Source organism: Urtica dioica, chromosome 3 (assembly GCF_054948205.1).
Source record: "Urtica dioica subsp. dioica isolate 48M chromosome 3, U.dioica_male_clone48M_v1_H2, whole genome shotgun sequence".
NCBI classification, from domain to species: domain Eukaryota; kingdom Viridiplantae; phylum Streptophyta; class Magnoliopsida; order Rosales; family Urticaceae; genus Urtica; species Urtica dioica.
The window spans coordinates 14,394,924-14,408,093 of record NC_142758.1 but is presented as its reverse complement, the minus strand read 5'-3'; positions in this window follow the sequence as shown (position 1 = coordinate 14,408,093).

The window sequence follows — 13,170 nt, the reverse complement described above, 5'->3', positions numbered from 1 at the left end:
AATTTATACCATGTCTCTGTAGTTAGTAAAATCCGTGACCACGAAAATGAAAGAGGCTTTGGTTTGTAAATTTCTAAACTCTCACGTGAATCTCGGCAAATAAAAACCAGAATTATATGATTAAAAAATATCAAGAACTATAATACTAATATACTATACTAGACTTCCTTTCAAATCCCAAGGTTGGTAAGTTCTAAAAACGATGGAAAATGATGTAATGGTCACAAATGGAATTTTTTTGCTGAGATTGTGGATCACAGCTTAGGCTTACGTCTCTTTTCTCCACTTTCCCTTTTCCAAATTCAACTTCTTCTTTTTTAGTTTGAAGAATAAGATAGGATTGACATAGAAACATAGAAGCGACTGAGAGGGTATTCGAGCCTTTTGAAACCCGAAAAATAGAAGAGAATGAAAAATGGAAATCCTTCTTATTTTTTTTAGGTTGTTTGGATCGAGCAAAATATGATGGAAAAGTGTATAACTAAAATGAGGATTTCAATTTCTTTCGAAAATCTAATGGAAAGTGAGAATCTCTCCAAATTTTTCTACGAGGGGATCACATTTGTGTCTCGTCCAGGGACCGAGCCATAAAAGCTCAATAACGGTGCTAATTTGAAAAAAAAAAATTAAGGGGACTAATTAAAAAAAAATTCATGGTAAAAATGAATTTAAAAAAAATTGGGTCAAAAGTGTAAATTTTTTAGGAAAAAAAATGTAAAACTTTTTTAAAATTGGCAAAAAATGTAAATAAAAAATATTAGAGGGGGGCTAATTAAAAAAATTCATGGTAAAAATGAATTTTTTTTTTTTTTAAAAATGGGTCAAAAGTGTACATTTTTTAAGGTAAAAATGTAAAACTTTTTAAAATTGGCAAAAACTGTAAATAAAAAACTTTGAGGGTGGCTAATTAAAAAAATTCATGGTAAAAATGAATTTTTAAAAAAAAAATGGGTTAAAAGTGTAAATTTTTAGGGTAAAAATGTAAAATTTTTTAAAAATTGACAAAAAATATAAATAAAAAAATTTGAGGGGGACTGGAGTCCACCCTGGACCTGAGCTAGCTCTGTCCCTGGTCTCATCGTTACTTTCCCCTCAATTTTCTCTCATATTTTCCATGACTTCCAAACACAATTAGAATTTTGACTTTTCTTATTGTTTTCTCTCACATTTTCATTTTATCTATTATTTTCACATTCTCTCTTATTTTCCAGATTCCAAACGAAGCCTAATTGCTCTTATAATTAATTAATGATAAAATTGCTTATTTTCATAGAAAAAATTGTACAAAGTCATTTGAAACTTATTAATTAGCAAAAATAATCAAATTTTTAATTTTTCAACAAAGTGTTCAAATTTACGTTTTCAAAATTTTTTTGATAGCTAAGATTACATTTTTTATCATTATTATAAACAATTTTATCACTTTCAAAAAAATTAATCTTGTGATAAAAAAATTGAAACTAGATTAATACACATTTTGGCTATTTAGTATTTTACTAAGTTAAGGCAAACTTTGACTATTTTACAAATTCATAACTTTAAATTGGCTATTTAGTTACACCACTTTATTTTATAATCGGCAATGCTGATATTATTGTAAAATTTACCAAGTTCGGCACGTTATATCAAAATTAAAATATATACAGAAAATAGTAATTACTTCATTAACTGAAGGTTTCTGCATTCCCGAATTCTGTAAAATATGGCATTAACTGAATCCATGAATTTGATGTAAGGTTAAATTTATCTGCATTGGTCTTTATATCTTAATTCTTGTTTTATGTAACACTTCTAAATAATTATATACTTGGTATCTAAATGCCTTATTTTCAATCACTGGTAATGTATGAATGTGGTCAAAGCCTCGTGTCTCCAAATTTACATATAAAATACCTTAATGGTTAGCATGACATGGTAAATGCCAGATGATATTTCATAAAAGTGACGTGGGGATGATGTGAGATGACAGTGATTTATATTTGGAAATGCCTTCTCTCAATTATGAAGATGGGTCACACACAAGTATGAACAACTTTCTTGGCTAATGATTGCGTAAGACAAAGAGGAGGACGTGTAATTGACATTTGAGAACTCACCGGTTGTATTGTATATGAAAGTTCCAAATGCAGGTTGCTCAATGATTTGATTAAAGTAACCATGAGCGTAAGCCTCTCGTGAGTGACGCGCATGTGAATCATTACTCTTCTTTGGCTGACCAAATTTAGCTATCTCGTTTGACCGGCGAGCAACGAGTGACTCACTGCTCGATTAAAGTTTTTGCCTGACCGACAGACCCTCCTCACCGAAGATCTTCGTGGTTTACTCTTGACAACGCATTGTGACCCTGATGTAGGACATTGCGCTTGCACGCAGTGATGGATCTAGGTGGGAGTCAGGGTGGGCCAATGCCCCCCTCAATTTTTGAAAATTATTTTTTTAACCTCAAATATTTATATTTTTTTATAATTTTACCCATAAATTTTATTAATAATTATGTTTTTGACCCAAATTTGTAAGTTTTTTTTAATAATACCCCTCCTAAAAAATATTTCTCAAATTTGCCCCCCCTTGATTGAAATCCTGGATCCGTCACTGCTTGCACGCTTCGCACTTGTTGAATTGTAAGCATAAATATAGTCAATCATGATTATGCAACTTAAAATACAAATAAGAGTATATCAAGAAAATATAAATCGATTCATCACATCATCAGCGGCAGAGGCCACAAATCATTGGAATTGAGTTTTTCCCGCATGACCCTTTTAGGCTTTACAAATATTGATGGAGTGAAAAACTAACGATAATGGGTTGAGAGATATAACTCATACTTAGAGTTCTAATTATATAAACTCAACACCATTAAGGAATTCACATGTATTTATTTAACCATTAAGATTTTTATTTTATTTTACTTTATTTTATATTTAACAACTAATTGATAAATACATTAAGGCCATCCGTATTTCGGCTTTGTAAATAAAAGTCTAGTATTTTCTCACTTGACTCTTGTGACACTACGTATCATGTGACTTAATAATAAACATAATTGGGCATACTATATAATAAGTCTATAATGATATTGGTTACATCATATAGTCATACTAATCAAGCATGCAATCCAATAAGAATCATAGTGGTTTCATGTTAGTTTGTTGCCATGATATCTTCTGTGTATTACACTCAATATACCACATGTTGTTATATTGTATGGTATAGTTTATTTGGCAAAACAAATTGTAACAGAGTTGTTCAAGGCAGAGCGTCAACAAGTTGTTCAAGCAACTTCTGCAACTAGCTGTCAGGGCAGTTGCGTCTTTTTCCTTATGCGGAAATCAATAACTATCACATTGGTTAGTTACCCGATTTGCTTGGAGATGTAATCTCGGATCATTAGGGATTCGAGAGATTTTATTTCTGCGTAGGATTTCAGAACCTAACCATATTTAAATCCACCTAGGGTTTATATCTTTGGTTAACGAGTTTCTGGGGCTGTTTAGCTATTCATGAACCCGTATTTTCTTTTCTTGTCATCTCTTTCCAAAGAACTTCATCGGCAGCAGACATTGATTAACTCAGAGTTTTTGTATCGTCATACTAAGCTTGAGATCGTGTGTCGCATATGTGTGCGATTGATCTTCAATGAAAGATCGGGGTAATACAGGGAGAGGAGTCTCTAGTTCAAGACGGGCTTGAATCCATACCAACTGAAGATAACCATTGAAGAGATGTCTTAGCAAAGAGGAGTTTTGTCTAACTTAATATTCTTATAATCTTGGTTGATTGAGATAGTAGATTGCTTTTACCGGGACGTCGCAGTCCCCCTGAGTAGGTTGTCATACCAAATAGGGTTACCAATTTGTCTGTGTTATTTACTGCTTTCTGTTTGATTCTTTGTCTCCATAGCATTGCCTCTAATCTACTAAAAACAATCAGTTGTTCTACAAGTTGCTTAACCTAAAACTTGAACAATCATCTTAACAACGTTAGTTAATTTCAATTGGTATCAGAGCACGTCACTCTAGCATATCGAGTGTTTTCCTGGAATATTACTAACGTGCGTTGCTTCTTAAGATGAACACAAAAGAAAGACACAAAATACGACGTCATCCTCTGTTGGATGGATCCAACCATGCATATTGGAAAGCAAGGATAAAGGCGTTTCTGAAGGCCATTGACGAGAGTGCCTGGCAGGCTGTTGAACAGGTATGGAAGCCCCTTACCATCATTATCGAAAACGAAATTGTTGGTCTGCCTCTTGACAAGTGGGCAGATGTGCATCGCAGAGACGCCAACAGAACTCTAAAGCAATGAATGCTATTTTCTCTGCAGTCGATGAAAATGTGTTCAAACTGATCTCTAACTGCAAAATTGCTAATGAGGCATGGGACATTCTCACTGTTGCTCACCAAGGTACCAAAAAGGTTAGAGAAGAACGCATTCATCAACTTACTACTCTGAGGAATGCATTGATGCAAATCTAACAAGCTCTAGAGCATGACTAATGTGTGCACACTCTAACTAGTACTTGTCGTCTTTAAGGTTACACACATCCCCTGCTATAACCTCTAGAACGACAAGAGACCGGCCTTAGACTTCGAGCAGCAGTCGTCCGGTGGCCTAAGAGTTTTAATGTTTGTCTGGGATCCACTAATGGTACTACTTCATTCGACGTCGGCGCAACCCCCAGGCCCACATAGCCCGTCAAGGTGCATTCTTCAAGCCTTCATAGCCTGGCAACAAAGTCGAGTACGACTCTTGGTCGACTCCCCGAGATATGAGTACTCAGCGCCATCCCCCAGGCCCTCATAGCCCGTCAGGGTTCATTTCCTTTTGGTACCATCGACACATCAATTCTTTAGGGTTCGGTACTCTGCAGCACTCTGAGTACACACCTATGCTACTTATAGGAGAGCGACTCGGGTTAAATCCCGAAAGAATTATCATTTCCCTTTTATGCTCGTTAGTGTTTTAAGTTGAAGACTCGGGATATGACTCCCGGTACTTCTACCCTCAGCTCGAATCCGAGAGTCCAACATGCTCTCCTGTCACCTCAGATCTAGCTAAACTCTATGGTTAGCAGAGGGATCTAACTACAACAAAGTAGCAACGTGGCCAGTTCAAGTTAGCATTTGAACCTATGGGTATAAACCCAACTAAATTTTCCAAAAAGAGTGGCCGAAGCCTTAATCTTTGGTGTTTGTGTCTTTTAAGGCTTTTCCTCCTCTTTTTAATTATTAACACGTAAATGCACGTAAACAGGATTATTCCCTTGGTAAGTAGTTGACTTATGTCTCCACACTTACCTGGAATAGCTCGACAGAAAGTTCGACGACTTCCGGCGATGTCTTGATTTTCACGCTCTCCGTGATACTTGACACTTGTCGAAACGTCAAAAGAACTAGCATCCGAGGTTGGAAGTCCGTTAGTTATTGGATTCGAGATTACTTGAAAAAGATGGGGTTCGGTGTCGGGATTAGATTCGAGTCGGTTCGGTATAAAAGAATTTAATTTATTATTCTCCGGTTTTTCGGAAGTTAAACTTATTCAAAACTCGCATACTTTCGTATCGAGAATGATACGAAATAAAATTTGATAATAATTATGAGTCTTAAATAAGTTAATAAATCCGAAATTAAAATAACCGAGAATTCCAAAAATGAATAATTAAATTAAATTCTTGAACGTTATTAAATAAATAATCATAAATTATTTATTTAAATAAAGGAAATACATTGCACAAACCAACTAAGAGTATTTAAACGCTATAAGCGATTTAAAAAACTCATGAGTTAATCGAGCTTTAATTTCGATAACTCTTTTGTTGAAAACTTCAAAATCCGGCTTCGTCGCCTTTGACTCGTCCGGTTCCCGTTCATCCGTCCAAATCTGTCATCAAACCGTGGAATCCGATAACGAGTTAATCCTTAAATCCAAATCCGATATCTCGACTCAAAAACCCGAACTCAAGCAAGTCACATAACCAAACACGAATCCAACCAACTTGTCACAAAATTCGTAACCTTGTCATTAAATCACTTAACTTGTCATAAAATCAACATTTCAACCTCAAAATCGACTAACCAAAGCCGTGCCCGAAAAAAAAAAATCAATTCTCAAATGACAAAATCACAATAACCAACCTCAAATCCGGTTTTCAAATCTCCATTTTCATTTTTCACATCCAAATTGTGAACCCACTAGAGTCATCAATAAATTCCGATTCAAATCAACAACCATAACGTTTCAAATCTTCACTCACGAGTCCCGACATCAAACCACCAAAACTCAAATCCAATTTTTTTTTCAAATCTCTATTCTCACATCAAACCAATTCCAAAACCAAATCACAATAATCAATTAAAATTCCTAAACCCAAAATTAATGTCATATCTTCAATCACGTTAACCAAATCCAAGAATTAAGACCCGAGGCTCAGAATTATAGTCACAAACAGTCAAAATGAATCAGCGAAACAAAAGAATGCTCACGGCCAAAGGCACACACCCGGCCACAACAAGCCACACAACCATAACAACCACACGGCCAAGATTTCCAAATCAACCAAACAATTTTCAACATCTCATAATCATCACAGCCTCATAACAATAACATCAACAATTAGAAACCAACGTTCCAGAAATTAAAATCCAACATCTCAATTCCATCAAAACCCACAGCCAAACCAAATCCCAACTAAATTTGAGTTCAAGCCTCCAATTCAAGCCATCAACATCAAAAATCAAGCTCAAATAACAACTAAACACAATCAATTTCTCAAGATTCCACTCGGATCCAACCCCCCCCCCCCCCCCCCCCCCCCCCCCCCCAAAAGTGTATGAACCCTAGCTTCAATTTCAATTGAAGGAAAGGAAATTCCATACTTCCAATCACGAAATTCCTTGTTCCCGCTGCTTCCTCGTCCTCTTCCCGATGATTACCCCTTGCTCCGACGTCCCGGTAGTTCACGGTGGCCTCGTTCCTCTCCTCAGATGGCGCGTGCGGTGGTGGGGGCACTCGGTGAGGACGTGCGATGAAGAAGGAGATAAAAGGAGAGAGAGAGAGAGAGAGAGAGAGAGAGAGAAAGAGAGAGAGAAGGCGGCGGTGATGGTGAGGCTCGGTGGTGAAGGATTAATGGCCGAGCTTTGTGGTTTGAAATTTTTTTTTTTCTGTTTGGTTTTGCAGGTGACTCGTGTGGAGAAGATGAAGTGAAGAAGTAGTGCACGTGAAGAAGAAAGAAAGAGAAGAGAGAGAGAGAGAGAGAGAGAGAGAGAGAGAGAGAGAGAGAGAGAGAGAGAGAGAGTGGCCGAAAGAGAGAGAGAGAGAGAGAGAGAGAGTGGCCGAAAGAGATAGGGGAAAGAAAGGATAAATCTCCTCAAACAACCCCTAATAAATCTTTTTTCTTTCACTCTCGTCCCTCACTTTGTTGCACTTAAGTCCTTTCCAAATAAATCCTCTCAAACTCGTCCTTAATTAATAAAAAATAATAATCTTGAAAAAATATCGAGAAATTCTTATTAATTCCCGTTATCTTAAATATATTTAAGGGATTTCGGAATTTATTTTCACTCTTGAGATTCTAAGTCTCCGAGTACGTTCCGAATAAATTTATTCGGAAAATAATATCGAGTTTACTCGAATATCCTTATTCCGAAATTTCATCAACCTTAAATATATTTATTATTATTTTTTTCGAGATATTTAAAATTTAAGGACGTCTCATGTGCAACAAGAATTTGATTCAAAATAAAACTCGTTTATTTTATTCAAATTCATAAGTCGAGCGTTACAAAAGTTTGTATATGACACCCAAATTCCTTAACTTGGCCGAGTGATATTTGTCATCATATGACAACGTCAAAAAATTTATTGACATTCATTTCGTCCTATGTCCAAAATGACAAAAATAGCCTTTAGACAATTTTCGTAAAACTTGTCTCGTTCTTATTTTGACTTAGCTTCTAGTTTAACCAATCCTACTCGATATGATTTGTGACAGTGACCTCATGGATCCAAATGAACAAAGCTTGAGCTAACATACTTGGAGTCAAAAGTTCACAAACCTTTTCCAAGTTTAGCTTAATGTCAACTGACTCCACTAAAGAGTTGACACTGAGAATCTCTCGGTTCAAATGAATTTATTTTCTACTCAAGAATTCAACTTAATTGTGATGAGTGGATCCACTGAATATTATCTATGTTTACCCTTCATGATTATCATCAGCTAGTCGGGATTTACAAAATTACCATTTTACCCTTCTAGCTGTTATTTCCTCAACTCATTTGTTGTTTGTGAATAAGTTAAAAACAATGTATTGACGAGGAGCTAACAAGTCACATTGATTCATCCAAAAGAGTCATGACTCAATTTGGTCATGTTCATAATCACATAGTGAATCCGAACTCTGACTTTCTCAAATGAGAATATGTAGGCTATGAAGTGACATGTCTCATTTCAGGGTTGAGGTAAGCATGATGCAATTCATACGTAGTGACTTCGAGACATAAGAGGTTAAATGGTTTGTTCTTATTCTGTCTCTAGAAGTGCACTGGTCAATTCAGTACCTTCAGAAGATACCTAAAAGAACTATATAGTCTCCAACTCTCAATGTCCCATAACAAGACATCATAGATTCTCCCAACAATCGTACTGATATCAATAGCCCTTTGATCCTTAGATTGTGAATATGCAGTTTTAAGCAAACCATGAGAGTTTGTTTATGCAAATCTACATTTGTCTCTTCATATGTTGTTAGGTTTGTTTAAGGACTAAAGACTATTGATTATCATAATGCTTCAAACAGACAGAGAAGAATGAATGAACGTTTCAACTTTTATTAATGATTCAGCAATTACAAGCAAGAGTCTTCGTGAGACTTTATTACATCAAATGTACATAAGTAAAGACTACTACTCTTCTTGTGGCACCATTGACAACAAATTCCCACTTGACTCAAAGAAGATGTGAGTAGTCCTTCATGCCCAATCCTTCGCGATGATGGTCGAAGACCTTGTTCGCTAGGGCCTTGGTGAATGGATCTGCTAGGTTGTCCACCGTTGAGATCTTCTTCACCTCCACGTCTCTGCGTTGCACGATCTCTTGAATCAAATGGTATTTCCTCTCAATATGCTTAGAGCGCTTATGGCTTCGAGGTTCCTTTGAGTTAACGACAGCCCAACTGTTATCACAATAAAGGGTCACAAGCTCGTCGACGTTTGGAACGACTTCCAAATACTTAAGGAATTTTCTAAGCCATACAGCCTCCTTGGATGCTTCATAAGCAGCCACATATTCTGCTTCCATTGTGGAGTCAGCAATGCAATATTGGTTAATACTCCTCCACACAATGGCTCCACCATTAAGGATGAACACAGATCCCGAAGTGGATTTCCTAGAATCCTTATCCGCTTGAAAATCAGAGTCGGTATATCCCGTCATAATCAAGTCAGTACCCGAATATGTAAGCATCAAGTTCCTAGTTCTTCGAAGATACTTAAGAACATGCTTAACATCAATCCAGTGCTCGAGTCCAGGGTTGGATTGAAAACGGCTAACTACGCCAACTGCGAAGCAGATATCAGGTCTACTGCAAAGCATAGCATACATGAGACTTCCTACGCTTGAGGCGTAAGGAATTTTCCTCATGTCTTTAATCTCTTGTGCAGTCTTGGGAGACTAGTCCTTAGAGAGTGAGACTCCATGCCTAAAGGGTGTATGCCCCTTCTTGGAGTCTTGCATCGAAAAGCGATCCATCACATTATCAATATAAGATGCTTGAAAGAGCGACAGAGTCTAGTTCTTCCGATCTCGAAATATTTGGATCCCCAGAATGTACGCGGCTTCTCCTAGATCCTTCATAACAAATTGCTTCGCTAGCCAGAATTTAACCTCAGATAACATACCCACATCATTACCTATGAGTAATATATCATCGACATACGGTACCAGAAAATCAACTTTGCCTTCGTGTATTAACTTGTAAACACACGGCTCATCTATTGACTGCTCAAAACCGAAGCTCTTCACAGTTTCATCAAATCTAATATTCCATGACCTAGATGCTTGCTTTAATCCATAAATGGACTTAAGCAACTCACAAACCTTGGTCTCTTGACCTTCTTCCACGAAACCGTCTGGTTGAGCCACATAAATGCGCTCGTCAAGATTGCCATTTAGAAAGGCTGTCTTGACATCCATTTGCTAGATCTCATAGTCGAGAGCTGCAGCTATGGATAGAAGTATGCGGATGGATTTAAGCATCGCGACTGGCGAGAAGGTTTCTTCATAGTCAATACCTTCCTTTTGGGTATAACCCTTATCCACTAGTCGTGCTGTGAACGTCTCGACGTTCCCATCTGGACCCATTTTCTTCTTGTATATCCACTTACACCCTACGGGTTTAATCCCTTCAGGAAGGTCTACAAGTTTCCATACTTTGTTGACATACATCGAGTGCATTTCAACTTTCATGGCGTCAAGCCAAAGGTTTGATTCAGAACAAGCCATCGCTTGGCTATAGGAAACAGGATCATCCATGTTAGAGAAAGCTACGAGAGTGTCTCCATAAGACATGTACCTGTCAGGCTTTTGAGAAGTCCTCCCACTACGTCGAAGTACTACTTGACGAGATTCTGATGAGTTTGGTTGTGTTTTAGTTGGGGTAAGAATAGTTCTTACAGATGAGGTAGAAGCTTCCTCACCCAACTTTTCTTCAAGCTCAATTTTGCTTCTAGGTTTTACATCTTTCATAAAGTCCTCCTCAAGGAAACGAGCATTCGTGCTAACAAAGGTCTTATCATCCTTGGGACTATAGAATGTGAAACCTTTGGTTTCCTTTGGATATCCAATGAACAGACACAATTATGACCTACTAGCCAACTTGCTAGTCTTTTGCCTCAGCACGTGTGTAGGGCAACCCCAAGATTTACTCTACGGCCAGTCCATCGTTCATAAGGAGTACCAGGAATCATTTTAGACGGAACTTGGTTCAGAATATTGTTGGAATCGATCTAGGGTTTGAGAAAATAATTAACGCTTCGGTAAGCGGCGGAATTTTAAAAATTTTCTTTTACAAGTAAAACAGTTTTTACTAACCTAGACAAGTGCAAGTACATGTAATTAAAAACCAATATGAGCTAGAAGTTTACTAACCTTTCTTGAAGCTTGAACTTTGAAGAAGCTTGTGGAAAGTTTGCAACGCTCGTCTCCCCTCGCAGCACGTCTCTCTTTCTTTCCTCGGCACCTCGAGCAACCACGAAAGTTTCTATCACTAAATCACTCGAAAAGAAGGAATTAGTGAGTGGACACTTTTAAACACTACGACTTAAGAACGAGTCTCGAAGTCGCAGAGCTAAACACTAGGTCGAGTGAGGACCTAGGTGCCAAAGCAAGAAAAATCGAAAATATAAACTAGAGAGAGAGAGAGGAAGGGGCGGCCAAGTCTAGAGAGAGAAGCTCTCAATCTCTAAAACTTTGGATGAATGAAAAGTGTGGAATGAGGCTCCTATTTATAGGAGAGGTCTCACCTTCAATAAGGTAGTTTCCTCTTCTATAGAATATCACATATTCATGAGCCAATTTCCCTTTTCCTTCAAAGAGTCACACGGCCAAGACTAAGCAAGTAAGTCCTTGGATTTGTTTCCTCTTTTATTTGCTTCTCTCTTGATCCTTTTGGGCGCCTACCATGCTTTCCCCTTAGGGGAAATTTGTTTCCTCTTTTTCTTTTGGCAAGTATCTTAATACATTTATGCACAAAATAAACTCTCTTTCCTCTTGGGTAATATGGGCGCCTACACCATCTAGAAAGGGCTTCTAGAAGCTTTTCCATTTTGTTCATGACAACATGAAAAAGGCCCATTAAGAATTTTCAATAAAATTCTTATGAAATGAAATTAATTCACAAGGCCCAATTAATCATATTATGGCCGAGTGACATTAAGTCATCAAATGAACTTGTCAAAAAATTTATTGACATTCATTTCATCCTTTGTCTCAAAAGACAAAAAAACCCTTTTGACTATTTTCGTTCTTGTTTTGACTTAGCTTCCAGTTTAACTATTCCTATCGATGTGATTCGTGACAGTGACCTCATGGACCCAAATGAACAAAGCTTTAGCTAAACACTTGGACTCAAAAGTTCACAAACCTTTTCCAAGTTTAGCTTAATGCCAGCTGACTCCACTAAAGAGCTGACACTGAAAATCTCTCGGTTCAAATGAATTTGTTTTCTACTCAAGAATTCGACCTAATTATAATGAGCGGATCCACTGAATATTATCTATGCTACCCTTCATGAATGTCATCAGCTAGTCGGGATTTACTAAATTACCATTTTATCCTTCTAGCTGTTATTTCCTCAACTCCTTTGTCGCTTGTGAATAAGTTAGAAACAATGTATTGACGAGGAGCTAACAAGTCACATTGTTTCATCCAAAAGAGTCAGGACTCAATTTGGACACTGGCCAGTTCATTTATTCACACTCCAAGGAACAAAGCATGAGGTGACATACATTGCATTTCAGCAATCTTGTACATGAATTCCATATCTATGAGAACTTCACAAAGTTACTCATGACAGACTCACAACTTAGTACCTCACCAATAGGCCTTGTTCGGAATCACATAGTGAGTCCGAAATTTGACTTTCTCAAATGAGAATACTAAGGTGTGAAATGACATGTCTCATTTCAGGATTAAGGTAAGCATGATGCAATTCATACATAGTGACTTCGAGACATAAGAGGTTAAATGGTTTGTTCTTATATTGTCTCTAGAAGTGCACTGGTCAATTCAGTATCTTCGGAAGATACCTAGAAGAACTATAGAGTCCCAAACTCTCAATGCCTCATAACCAGACATCATAGATTCTTCTAACAATCATACTGAGGTCAATAGTCCTTTGACCCTTAGATTGCGAATATATCGTTTTAAGCAAACTACGAAGAGTTTGTTCATGCAAATCTACATTTGTCTCTTCGTAAGTTGTTTAGTTTGTTTATGGACTAAAAGACTATGGTTTTATCATAAAGCTTCAGACAAGGAAGATTGAATGAACGTTTCAACTTTATTAATGAATGAATAGGCAATTACAAGCAAGAGTCTTCATGAGACTTTATTACATCAAATGTTCAAAATAAAGATTACAACTCTTCTTGTGGGCACCATTGACAACA